Genomic DNA, 9,748 nt, shown 5'->3' with positions numbered 1-9,748 from the left:
GGGCGGGGGGGGGGGGGGGGGGGGGGGCAGCCCCCAGGAGGGCTGAAGTTCCTCCCCAGCCCCGCAGACACAGAGGACACGAGGCAGAGAGTGGCAGCAGAGAGGACACAGGAAAGAAAATGAAGATCGGGGTGCAGGATGAAATGGAGGGAAAAAAAATAGAAAACAAAACCACAAAAAAGGGATGCTAGATGGGCAGCACGAGAGAGGGAATAAAAAAGAACAGGGGCAGCGAACGGGACACAAGGATCCCGGGGGAAACAATGGCACGGGGAGCACCACAGAGCCACAGGGAACAGAACGGGAACACGAGTGAGGCACGGAGAAGGACAGACAAAAAGACGGAGTCCCAAACACACAGCAAGGACGCAGGGACACAGAGACAAAAAGGGAAACCAGGACCAGGAGACAGGAATCGACCACGCCACGTGCTCGGGAGGGTAAAGACGGGCACGGAGCGGCACGGGGACAGAAAAGGCACGGCCAGCAGGACAGAGGCTCACCAAGAGAGCGTGCAGTCAGGGAGCAGCACTGGGCAGCAGTCAGACTGGGCAGGGCTCCTCTAGGACAAAAATATTTACAGTTAGAAGCCATTCCCTCCCTGGCATCTCATTTGTATTTAACCTCCCCAGAAGTGACTTCATATCACGAGCAATGTGCAGTCCTGGCTTCTGCCCGCCCAGGATTTGGACAGGGGACCTGGGCACAGCACACACACCTGTGAGTCAGTGGAACACATCCCAGGTGACACTTCAAGGGTTCTCCTTCTGGCACTGCATGTTTGCAGATCTGGGCTGGCACGTTCAACTCCCCTCATGGCCACATTCAAGAACAACTGACCACACTTGGCAGAGATTTCCCAAGAAAACTCACGTGCCATCAGTGAGCAGAAAATCCTTTGGGGTTTAGTTCCATCTCTCACCTGTTCCCAGTGGAGGGAAGATGGGCTTTAGTCACACATCACAGCCGCAGTGATGGAGCGGGGCTTTTTTATTCTAAAATGTAATGAAAGGTAATAAAAATAAACCAGGTCTGATAGAAATGCCTTTTAAAGCCATTAAAACTTTTTAAAGCCAAGGAGACCATCACCATGCCTGAGTTCAGTCTCCTATTCCTACTGGTTTTGGTATCAGCAAATCCATTAGGCTCTTTTCAGAACTAGTGCTTCATATCAACTACACCTCTGGCTCCTCTTTATTTGCACTTACAGCCCCTTGCAGGAAGCTCTGCAGCCTTTTTTCCCCGTCCTGCATTGGGAGAGGAGGGATATTAGTGACACACGCATGCACAAACAATCCTTCTGGCTCGTCAAAAAGTTCAAATCGCCTGTAATAAAATTGATATCAAGTAATATTGGGTCTCAGGCTGTTCAAGAAAAGGGAAAGTGGAGCTTTCACGTCCCACTGAGAGCTGTTGAATAAAATCTTCCCCATGAGCTTGCACACAGTAATAACATTTTTTGGACAAAAGCAAAGTAAGAATATTTTGACCAAACAACTTAGGTCTGTGTGAGCACACTTTTTCCTTTTATGCTGATGGGAACAGAGCTCCTCTCTCTCATCTGAATGCTGCTGAATAAAACGTACACCTAGGAAGAATGCAGGTGGGGAGGGATGAAAGAGTCAACTTGCTCCAAAGTACATCTAGCAGCACATAGGATAGAAGCACACACTACTGAAACACTGTATCCAGAATCTCAGGAACAGCGGGCTCGGAATTCTCAGCAGCTGCTCCCTTTGGCTACTTCAAGGGCTCTCCCAGCCAGGGAACCCAGCCGGGGCACCCGGCTGGAAGGGGCACCTTTGCAACAAAATGCCATGGAAGCTTGCTCCAAAACAGCGCTGCAGCTGCTGCCACACGCAGAGGACACCGGGCTGCTGCCAGCTGCAAGGGTGGGGAGCTGGAATTGTGCCCGGGAGTTCTCCCGTGCCCGCGTTCCCACCCCGCCCCATCCTTGCGTCCCTCTCACCTTTCCGGCAGAGAGAGCAGCTGCCTCCTCCTGCGGGCTGCTCCCGGCTGCGGGCAGGGCGATGGCTCCGGGAGCTGGGCGACCGCTCTTCCTTCCTCGATGCGTTCCCCGGGGGGGAGCGGGCCGGGCAGCGCGGAGACGGGGCGCGGCGGGACGGGAGTCGCTCTCCGCGACGGCGGCCGTGGAAGGACCCCGGCAGAGAGAGGGGCGGAGCCGCCGCTGCCGGTCGGCGCCCGCCGGGCTCCCGCGCGTCCGCGGCGCCGCTGAGCCCACAGCCCGTGTGGGCACGATGGGAAACGCCGCGCAAAATCGCGCCGGGGGGGGGGGTGATCGGCGTCGGCGTCGCGGGCAGGCAATGCAGTAGACACCCCGTGAGGGGTCCTCTTTTTCCACGCCCCTTTTTTGCCGCCCTATGTAGAAGGTCGGGCGAGTGACGGTTGAGTCGCCATATTGGGAAGGTCGAGACGCAATTTCCGCCCTCCCCTGCCGCCATCTTTGATACTGGCAGAAGCCATTTCCGGTGCCTCCGCCATCTTTGTTTCGGGAGGCGAAAATGAAGGCCCCCTACATTGGCGACTATTGAACTCGCCTGCCTGAATCCGGCCCCGAAACCGATCCCGCGTTCTCGGCGCGATTTTCCGTCGCCTTTTACGCGGCGCGGACGGGCGCGGACTGGTCAGCGGTGCTGGAAACGGCTCGTGGGACAGGCGGCGGGAGAGCGCGCGATCGGCGTCGGGGGTCGGATTCAGGCAGGCGACTTCAATAGACACCATTATCTGGGGCTTTACAGTTACCACGACAACGCTGGCAACGACACCGGAAGTGGCTTCTGCCAGGACCAAAGATGGCGCCAGGAAGGGCGGAGATTGCAGCATGCCACTCCTAAGATGGCGACCCGGCCATCACTCACCCGACGTTCTACAAAGGGCGGCAAGAAAAAGGCGGGAAAAGAAGGACCCCCCCCCCCCCCATCCCCCCGCCCAGGGTGTCTACTGCATTGCCTGCCCGCGACGCCGACAGCAATCGCCTCCGGCGCGATTTTGCGCGGCGTTTCCCATCGTGCTCGCACGGGCTGTGGGCTCAGTGGCGGCGCCGGCGTGCGTCAGCCCGGTGGGTGCCGACAGGCGGCGCCGAGGACGCCTCTCTGGCGGGGCCCTATTGCGTCTGCCGCCCCGAGCGTCGCATCAGTTCCAGTGGAACGGCATCGTCACGTTGGGCCATCCGCCATCTTGAGAAGGTCACACGCCCCCACCGCCCTCCCGCAGCAGCGCCGAGGAGGAGCCCGTCGCCGCTTCGGGGCACGGCTGCAGTACCGCGCTGTGTCCACAAGGCGGCAGCACTGCCCGGGCTCCGGCTCCGGGCACGGCTGCAGTACCGATCTCTTCCCACAAGGCGGCAGCACTGCGGCCGAGCTCAGCCCGGGGCTGCGGCTCTTTGGGGACACGGGGGACAGACAAGGGATGGTGGGGGGGCGGGGGGAAATGAAACTACGAGATCCATCCCTTCAGGAAATCCTCCTAAATGAATGCTCCACAATAAACCCCATCCCAAACTAAAGAAAGCCTTCCTCTTAGGAAATGAAAACAAACAAATCCCTTTCAATAGAAATATATATATATTTCTTAAAATTTATTCCATATTCATATTAATAATTTATACATATTTTTATGTATACAACTTAATTTATATTGTAATACATTACAAAATATATTCAATTGTTTACTTTGTATTATATATATATATATATATATCTTTATTCTACTATTTCTTTTCCTCGACAAATTTCCACTGTCAAAACCCAGCCTGAAGCTCAGCTCCCCATCTCCTCAATCTCTAAGGAATTTGGCTTGGATTTCCCAGTCCAGCAGAGCAGAAACGCTGTTGTCCTTCTTGTATATCCTAAGTGCAGTAGTTACTTAAAAAATAACTGAAAGAAATTAAAGGAATGATGAGAAATTCAGAGCTGCCTGCTTCAATCAAGGGATGCTCTTATCAAACCCAATATTAATCATTTGCTGTAATTAACCAACTCAAAGTAAATAACACCACATTGACACAGTACAATTCTTTTTAATTGAATTATACATTGCAGGATGTAAAAACCTTTCTAAACCCAGGAACTCTTAAAAGAGATATACAGGGCACAGCTGCAGAGTGAGTCTTGGGTTTCAAGGAGAAAAAACCCCAAATTTTTCAGTCTTTAGCATCTTGCACTGTGCAACCACTGACAGCAAACACAGCTTCAGCCCCAGGGAGACACGGACAGTCAGAGATTTTACAGATCCTGCTCTCACCTCAGCCTTTCAGCAGATAGAATCCGCAGGGAGAGGAAAGAAAATGGATCAGAACAGACAGCCTACTTACAGAAAATCATCATAATTCATAAAGCTTTAAATAGAGCTGTAAGAACTTCCCCAAAGGTTAATTTCCCTGTGCACTGAGCCCCCCTGCTCCATCCTTTACCCCTTTTATAGCCACAGTCCCACCCAGGACACAAAAGGAGTCTCCCAGGTGCCTCCTGATACCCAAATCATTCCAGGTGGGCCGGGAAGTTTTTCTCTTCAAGTTCTGAAATTCACGTGCTCGCCTGGAGAAAAGCAACCATTTCTCACTTAAGTACGCTTCGATTTCCCTGGACACAGGAGCTGTGTTGGGGACACAGAACAGAGATGTCAGAAATGCACCCACACAAGTGTCAGAAGGAACCTGCTGAGTCTCTTCAGGGAGCCAGCTCTGAACCACAGTCTGATGCCCTCCATGTGCATGTTCACATCTAGAGGTGATGATTGTTGCCAGAAAATCTAGTTCTTCCTATCAAATGTAGAGTTAAGCCATATATTTCATAGCTGAACAAAGACAAGAACACACTCAGACACCACCTCCAGCTTGATAAACATTGTGTTATTCAACCTCCCACCTAAAGCACGAGCCCATCTTCAACTAAAGAGCAGATCATGGCTCTCCCCTGCTATCCAGAATGAGGTCTATTGCTGTTGAGCAGCATTCAAAAACTTGTTAGAGCAGAAACTGCCTCACAAATTACACTGGAGTAACGCAAGATCCTGCGGCAGGTACGTCAAAGACAAAGTGTTTTAGTTACCTGAACAGAAAAAGATGAGAGACCCATCACTGCAGGCTGAACTGGAGCAGTACTTCAAAACGGGGCACTGAGGGTGGAGGGTAGAAGCTTTGAAGGTTTTCTAAGAGTAACAGTGCCTACCAATGTGGCAGAATGGAGAAATTAATTCCAAATTCTTGGAGAAAACTGTAACACTCACAGTTTTAAAGTTAAATACAGTAAAGTTAAATAGTGTTGGGAAAAACAAACAAAAAAGCCCCAACAAAACAAAACAAAAACAACAACAACAACAACAAAAGAAAAACCACCAAAAAAAAAAAAAAACCACCCAAAAACACCCACCAAACCCAAAATAAAACCCAAACCACTTTTTGGAAATATTCTTGCTTTATGCCACAATTGATTGCTTTTAATGAAAAACACTAGGCAGAACACTCCTACTATATGAGAAACACTGACAATTAGCCAAATGCACAGAAAACCCAACACAACTGAAATAGTAGCATTAACACAAAAAACCCATTCGGAATGAACTGCTCAAATCTATGCCAAGCCCTCCTGAAAGGAACGTCGCCATCAGCCTGGTTTGGTTTCCTCCCCTTGAAATTGTAAAACAACTGACCTTCCACACTTCATGGAAAAGCATTTATCTAATGCTACAAAGAAAGCCTTTTCTTACACCATATTTTAGCCCTGAACTTGCAAAAAACCCCCACCAAAATAACAGTTCACCACATATAGCTATTGAGTCATTCCTGTCTTTGAGCAAAAGCAAAGATAAAGCTGTGGAGACAAGAAAAAGTGACTTCATGCTGCTCCTCTGGAAATTACAGAATCACAAGCAGGTTTTTTATTAGCTTAGGAAGATGCACACCCAGTTCAGTAGACAGCGAATGTCAGGGAGGACAGGAGATAAATGCTTTTCTTTCAGAGACAAAAGTTTAAATAAATATTGACATTAAACCACGAGTCTACAGATGGACTGATCCGAAGTCCTTATTAGGAAAAAAGCCCCGGGGTGTCCTCTCGAGGCACGTAAGAAGAACTCCTCCTTGGCTGGGACACAGCCTGGGTCAGCACTGCTCCCCCACAGCTCAGGCCACCCGTGGCCTGCAGCCCTTGCACATCTTCACAACGTCCCCACAGACCCCAGAGGATTCCAGGGCCAAGTTTCACCCCGGCCACTCTCCTGCAGTTCAACGTGCATTTCCCGTCAGCCCAGCCTGTGCACAGCAGCCACACGTTGCTCAGTAGTGCTCAGTCTTGCCTCCAGAGCTCTGAGTATCGGATCAACCTGCAAAATAACCAGGGAAAGGTACTTGGTTACACACAGAATTTGACAACACAAAGAGCACGCGTGGACGTCCTGAGCTGGCAGGGTCCCACAGGGGCCATCCAGTCCAACCCCTGGCTCTGCACAGACACCCCGACAATCCCACCCTGGGCAGCCCCGGCAGCGCTGTCCAAACGCTCCTGGAGCTCTGCGGGGCCGTGCCCATTCCCTGGGGAGCCTGGGCAGGGCCCAGCACACTCTGGGGGAAGAACCTTTCCCTGGTATCCAACATAAGCCCCTCCAGACACAGCTCCAGCCGTCCCCTGGGTGCTGTCCCTGTCTCCCCCAGGGAGCAGAGTCTGGAGCTGCCTGTCGGGAGGAGCTGCAGCCCCGGGGAGCTCTGACCCCAGCCTCCCCTGGGCTCAACAGGCCAAGTGCCCTCAGCCACTCCTGCTGTGGCCAGAGCCCCTCCAGAGCCCAGTCCTTCCCATGCAGATACACTCAGGAATGTTTTTCAGCCCAGCTGTGCTCAGGAGCGCCCAGGAACAGTGCGCTGCTCTGAGAGAAGGGTTGGTGACCCAGCTGGCACTTAGCCACCCTGTCCCTAGGGTACCGCACACCCATCTCAGTTTAAAACATGCTGAGGAGTAATGCAAGTGTCCGACAAGAAGCGAGGATTCCATTTTTAGGGCTGTTCTTACATCTCTACCATACATTAATACTCGCTGCCACTAGATGTTTTTAGTCCCAAGGCAGTCCTTGAACTGCGGGACTCCGGCGTGGTTGGCAGAGGCATCAATTGTTCAATTCTCTTCCTGAGGGCACTGAAGTAGTGAAGCAAAGCAGTGGGTCGGAGTTCTGAGCTGGCTTAAAAGGCACCACTGACACATGGCTAACAGGACAAAGTCCTCTGAGTATTTCTGGTCTTACAAACATTACTGGGATTACATAGATCCACTTCCAGTAGATGGAAGCAAATTGAAGGTTAATAAATGTAAGTATTGTGGAGTGGGTAGGTGCTAATCTAGCACAGGGAAAACGTTGCACAGCTTGTCTCACTGACCTGGTTTTGTACATTTGCATCAAATAAGATGAATGATAGACATCACATTTACATATTGCATATTACAGACAAATAATTGATTCTCCAAGGTGTGTTTTGAAACATACTGTACCCCGCTTCGGAATCTGTACCAAAACTGAAAGTAGTTGATCTGCATCTGGGACTGTAAAACAGAATGACATGCATCAGAAATCAAACTGAAATGGTAAGAAGATGTATTTTCTTTGAAAGCACACAATTACTTAGCTCTACTAATGCTAATATTTTCCTTCTGTTCTATATATATATATCCTGTTACCACCTTTAAGCAAATTCTGTTTCTCTCAGCTGAGAGAAAACAACCTAAAGGAAACACAAATATCCAAAATTTCCACACTTAATAATTTTAGGATGTCTCCGGGACAAGGTTGATCGCTGAGGGAAAAAAAAAGAAAACTCTAGAAAGAATTGTGTCATCACCAGACTAATAAAAGGTTTTTAACCTTTTCCTCCCAACACCTGCCCCTAGAGTGAAACACTTTAAATGTTGACTAGTAAATGAATAGCAATACCAAACCCAGTACACCCTGTACAGGCGTATCTGATTGCAATCTTCGAACGCTTTCTCTAATAGTTTTATAGAATGAGCCTTCCTTTTCATTAATATCACTAAAATGACCTTCAAGAGTCACTTACTGCTTTTCCATGCTGCTGTTTTGTAACCAAACCCAGCAGAGGTACAACGGCCATCAAGAGCAGCAATCAAGAAAACGCTCACATATTAAACATTTTGAAGAGGACCTCCACCTCCCGCTGCCGCTGCCCCGCTCAGCTCCGGGCGCACGGCGCCGCCGAGCCCGGGGCTGCGTCCCGAGCGCGGGCGGTGGCTCCGGGGCTCGGCCCGAACTCCAACTCCCGGCAGGCGGCGGGGCCCGCGGCCCCGGCAGCGGGCGGAGCGGTTCGTGCCGGGGCGGCTGCGGCGGAGCGCCGGGGACGGCCCCGGGCCGGTGAGTGCGAGGGGCTGCCGCTCCTCCGGGAGCGGCGCGGGGGATGCGGCACCGCCGCCTGCAGCGGGCTGTGCCCAGCCGGGGAGCCGGCCTGCGGCGGAGCTCCTGCGGAGATCGTGGCGGAGCCCCGAGGCTGCTGGCGCGCGGCTCGGTGCCCGTGGGCGCGGCGGCGCCTCCCCGCTTCACTCCGAGCGGCCCGAGAGGCCTTCTCGGCCGCAGCGCCTGCTCTGTACGTAAACAGCGGGAGTCGGCTGCTGGCTTCCAAGCGGGAGGTGTAGTTTGCCTGCCCGAGTATGGAAAATAGCGAGAAAAGCTTCATTTTGGCCATGTACGACGCTCGTGGGATTCTAAATCCACACTGAAACAATTAAATGTTGTACTTTTTAAGATTTCCCTAGACACCCCTTCCCTAGAAGTGCTTCCTGCCCCCACTGGCTGAGTACTTTTGAAAGTGTAAGTAATCCATCTTTAGTTTTGCTACTTTGGAGTGATGCTGGGGAAACAGCTTCCTTCTGTGAGTTATATACAAATTTGGACCAAAAGCAAAAGGTTTGATTCTCTAGTTTTAAGTAGTTATCTCGTTACAGGCTGGTCTCGCATAACACAGCAAAGTCATATGCAGTGTTTTGTAATTTGTCACATGGTGATAGAAACATTAATTAGCGAATATGTAAGAAATTTAAAGTTTCTTGAACTCCAGTAACTATAAAATTCTTGCTTATACCTAACCGGAAGCTCTTATATATAGTAAATTCTAGAGATATGGAAAAATTTCCCCTCACTGTATGTGAAGTTCTTTTCTCTTATTTTTCATTAACAGAAGTGCTGAAGTGACTGTATGGTAACTTTTCTTGGAGACAAAATCTGATTTAAATTTTTGAGGTTCAGCATAGCATCTGGATCTGTCCAGGTATCAGTTGTTATTTTATTCTAAATTTTAGCGATGAAAAAAACAGAAGATTGAAAGCAAGACTGACTTGTTGGAAACTGAACATCCTTGAATCCTTTCTGTTCCTTTATGACAAAGCCATATGGAGACTAGTTTATGAGAGACTGATTTATGCAGAGCACCCAGGTTCACAAGGTGCCTTTTGCAATAGCAAGAGTTCTAGTGAGCCCCAGCAGAATGCCAGGCAAATTTAACTTTACTACTTCTACCGCTGTGTCTAATTCCTGTACCTCGAGTAATGGGGAGCTGTGTAATGGGGGAAAGAAATAGGCTTTCTTATCCATGCCCATAATCAGGCATGATTTGCATCCATGCTGTTGCTAATTGAGTTAAAATACTCAGTTACAGGAACACGATAAGGATAATTCTAATAATCAAATTTCCATACTCAGGAAAAATAATATATGGATTTGATGCATTTCCTGCTGT

General features: G+C 50.1%; 1 long non-coding RNA gene across 1 annotated transcript; it reads right to left on the bottom strand.

The window, feature by feature from the left end:
* Positions 1-3,683: 3,683 nt before the first annotated feature.
* LOC134046959 (uncharacterized) lies at positions 3,684-8,202 on the bottom strand. The gene is made up of 3 exons (XR_009933392.1): positions 7,497-8,202; positions 5,070-6,342; positions 3,684-4,614 (listed from the first exon to the last, which is right to left on the bottom strand). It is a non-coding gene; the product is annotated as an uncharacterized LOC134046959 (long non-coding RNA).
* Between the last annotated feature and the right edge of the window lie 1,546 nt (positions 8,203-9,748).

This window comes from Cinclus cinclus, chromosome 8 (assembly GCF_963662255.1).
Source record: "Cinclus cinclus chromosome 8, bCinCin1.1, whole genome shotgun sequence".
NCBI lineage: Eukaryota > Metazoa > Chordata > Aves > Passeriformes > Cinclidae > Cinclus > Cinclus cinclus.
This window is presented reverse-complemented; position numbering and strand designations above follow the sequence as displayed.